General features: G+C 43.0%; 1 long non-coding RNA gene across 1 annotated transcript; it reads left to right on the top strand.

Annotated features, from left to right (window-relative positions):
- The first annotated feature begins 430 nt into the window (after nt 1-430).
- LOC104959572 (uncharacterized) lies at nt 431-738 on the top strand. The gene is made up of 2 exons (XR_799884.1): nt 431-514; nt 575-738. It is a non-coding gene; the product is annotated as an uncharacterized lncRNA (long non-coding RNA).
- Nucleotides 739-3645: the final 2907 nt, after the last annotated feature.

The following is a 3645-nucleotide window of genomic DNA, read 5'->3' as shown; positions in this document are numbered from 1 at the left end:
ATCCTCTGCACGTTGTTTCTCTTCTCTAACCGAGCGGGGAAGTCACGCCTCATCAACCCGAGAGCATCCCATATCGTTTCCATCCCTCTCACCCTTTAGCTTTCATTTTGCTGCATCGTGATTGGTCCTCTCCTGCTTCTGTCAGAGCTGCATTCACTCTGACCCCACAGCCATGCTGCTTTCAGGTGGAGGACAAAGGGCTCCGAACCTGGACATGTAGAGACCCAAAGGGTTCTGATAGAAGTGTAGAGTGGGGTCTGCAGCTCAGAGAGACATGTTGAGACCCAAAATGTTCTGATAGAAGTGTAGAGTAGGGTCTGCAGCTCATAGAGACATGTTGAGACCATAAGGGTTCTGATAGAAGTGTAGAGTGGGGTCTGCAGCTCATAGAGACATGTTGAGACCCAAAGTGTTCTGATAGAAGTGTAGAGTGGGGTCTGCAGCTCATAGAGACATGTGGAGACCCAAAGTGTTCTGATAGAAGTGTAGAGTGGGGTCTGCAGCTCATAGAGACATGTTGAGACCCTGTGTGTTCTGATAGAAGTGTAGAGTGGGGTCTGCAGCTCATAGAGACATGTGGAGACCCCAAAGGGTTCTGATAGAAGTGTAGAGTGGGGTCTGCAGCTCATAGAGACATGTGGAGACCCAAAGTGTTCTGATAGAAGTGTAGAGTAGGGTCTGCAGCTCAGAGAGACATGTTGAGACCCCAAAGTGTTCTGATAGAAGTGTAGAGTAGGGTCTCCAGCTCAGAGAGACTGCTGGATGCTCACCTGCATGCTGGGACATCACAGTCAGCATCAGTGAGTTGATTAGCAGACAATAGTTTTGGAGGTTAGGGAGAATGCTGAATCCATTTCTGACATTTCCAGGATCAAAAATGTGAGTTTTAACCAGAAAGTGGCCTTTTCTGTTCTCTGTGCCCTGATTCTGAATACCATGAGCATATTGTTGGATATAGAGAGCCCTAGATGAGCATTATTACCTGACAATTATGTCCCAAATAAACAATCAATCCAATCCAACTGATCCAGAGTCGCCTAAAATCGTCCCGGAGTTAATCAGACTCCTGACTCTATCAGAGTACGAGAACCGTCCATATCTGTTCTCTCTGTGGAATGATTCGGATTCATTTGGCTCGATTTGGAAGATTTAGGGGATCATTTGGATTGGATAGTTGTTTATTTATTTTAATATAAATTGTCCACTGTAGAGGTAACAATGCTCATCAGGTGCTCTCTGTCTCCAACGGTTGCAACAGTCAGAATCCGTCCACAGAGAGGACAGATATGGACGCTTTCTGGTTGAAACTGACTTTTTCGATCTTGAAAATGTGAGAAATGGTTTCAGCATCCTCAATAACCTCCTTAACCGCTCCAACACTCTCCACATCTGACAAGCCATGGCCTGGATGTAACTGGTCTGAATGTTTAGAGAATCATTTGGAGAAGCGTCCGAACACGAGCTTTCCTGCTGCTTAAAATGTCCTTTGTCTATTTTGGGGAAAGGGATGACTCTTATTGTGTAGGAGTCTTTGAGTAAAGGACCCGAATTCTCCTTGAGGATTGAGGTTGGCTTTTGGACCAGAGCCAACCCTCTCCCCAGACAGATGCGTGTTTTTACAGGCGTCCTAAAATATTTACAGCAATTATGACACGGTTTGACAAGAGTGTGATTCCAATAAACTGTGCTTTATTTTACGGTCAGGATTAAGCAACACAGACACCTTTAGATTACAAGGTCAGTGAGGGGAAGCAATTAATCACAACTGCCTGGCTAACTAACACACTAACTAGCTATCTAGCTAGCTAACTAACTAGCTAGTTATAATGATCACATATCCAGGAGAAGTTCTCACTTTCATAACCGTTTTAATTTTGCCTCCATGAACACAAACCAAAATCAGTTTGAAGATTTAAAAAAAGGACTGATTTATTTCAAAAATCAGAACTAGGCCTAATAAATACTAAACATTTAATATGTTCTGCACAGGTGTTGATCGATCAGGCTGTTAATAAAAAGCAAATGTTGAGATGATCAGGGATTTGTGAAGTTTAAGATTAGATAACAGGGTTGTATTATGATATAACGCTATAACAGGGTGGGTCAGCCATATTTCTAAACACAGTCTCATATTCTTGTGTTTGTAATATTTATAAAAATGTTTCCCTGGAGTCCTGGATAATCGCTGGTTGAATGACAGGAGCATTTGTTGTGTGAGGAGCTAACGTCTGAATAGTGTTCGCTCACTCAACCCTAACTGGAGACAGAGGAAGGGGAATTAAAGGTGAATCATATTTCTGTCCACCCTATCATTCTAGCCCCAAACGAGTGCTGCTTTATGTTTCCCCGCTGCTCTGGCAGATGTGACTTTGGATGGAGCTGCTGAGTTTCTTGCGATTATTTTGTTGTTGAGATTATTCTGAGGTCATCTGAACCAAACTACTGTACACCGAGCGGGAGAATGACAAACACATACTGTATACAAGGTGGACCCCAGTTCTGTTCCTGTGGTTGTATCCGTCCCTGGGCCCAGTTTAGGGGAAGCGGTCTGGCTGCCTTTCTGTCAGTCTCACCAAGGAGAGGCCGATGTGGTTAACCAGATCCATAATGAGATTAACGAGGACAATCCAAACATCTGGGAGGCAGAAACGATGGTGAGCCTTCTGGCTGGGTTTCCCCAAAATTGCTCCACCAGCCCTCGTGAAATGTTCTCAAATGAGCTTGGTGTACTGACATGTAAACAGCAAGGAGGAAGTGAGTCTACCACCATGACAGGAAGTCATTTATATATGGGAACACTTTACCTTCTTTAAGTTCTCACAGGTTTTAAATAAAGGTGGGGATTTCTATTTTAACTCTATTTCCAAGGAGCAGGGCAACGTGAAGCGTCGATTTACTCTGTTCATAGAGACAATTTATACAGGCCTTACAGCTGATGGATTCACTACCAACAGGGTGAATACACACGTTTTAATAAGCTGCAAAAACCAAAACTGAGCTTTTAAGAAGACAAATGTAATGCAATAGTAGAAAGAAAACCAAAAAACTGTAGGATCCGGACGCTTCAAAGGTAGAGCAAACTGTGCTTTGTTTCACGCTCAGGATTAAGCAACAGAGACACCTTAAGATGGTTTTACTGCAATTCAAATCATCTTAATGTCACAAACCATTTACTGCATGTTGACGAATATAAACTAACAACACACCTGAGAATCAGGAAGCTTTAATGACCGAGCCAAGCTAGCTGCTCCCATCTAACTCCAGTCTTTATGCTAAGCTAGGCTAACCATATCCTGACTTTTCTGGTCATTTGTGTTCAGAAACACACTGCTTTAGTATTCATATTCACGGCATTACTTTGAGAGTTGACAGGAAACAGCCAACGTCTATAAAAGAGAAGTAAAAATATAACCTGTCACATCTTCATTGAGTTACTCTTTTCCGTACACACACATTTAATTTTCTTCATTGGGTGCAAATAAGTAATTATGTGTGTGTGTGTGTGTGTGTGTGTGTGTGTGTGTGTGTGTGTGTGTGTGTGTGTATGTGTGTGTGTGTGTGTGTGTGTGTGTGTGTGTGTGTGTGTGTGTGTGTGTGTGTGTGTGTGTGTGTGTGTGTGTGTGTGTGTGTGATTTAGCCAACTTC

The sequence above is a fragment of the Notothenia coriiceps genome, unplaced genomic scaffold (assembly GCF_000735185.1).
Source record: "Notothenia coriiceps isolate Sejong01 unplaced genomic scaffold, NC01 NC01_scaffold00030461, whole genome shotgun sequence".
Taxonomy (NCBI): domain Eukaryota; kingdom Metazoa; phylum Chordata; class Actinopteri; order Perciformes; family Nototheniidae; genus Notothenia; species Notothenia coriiceps.
This window is presented reverse-complemented; position numbering and strand designations above follow the sequence as displayed.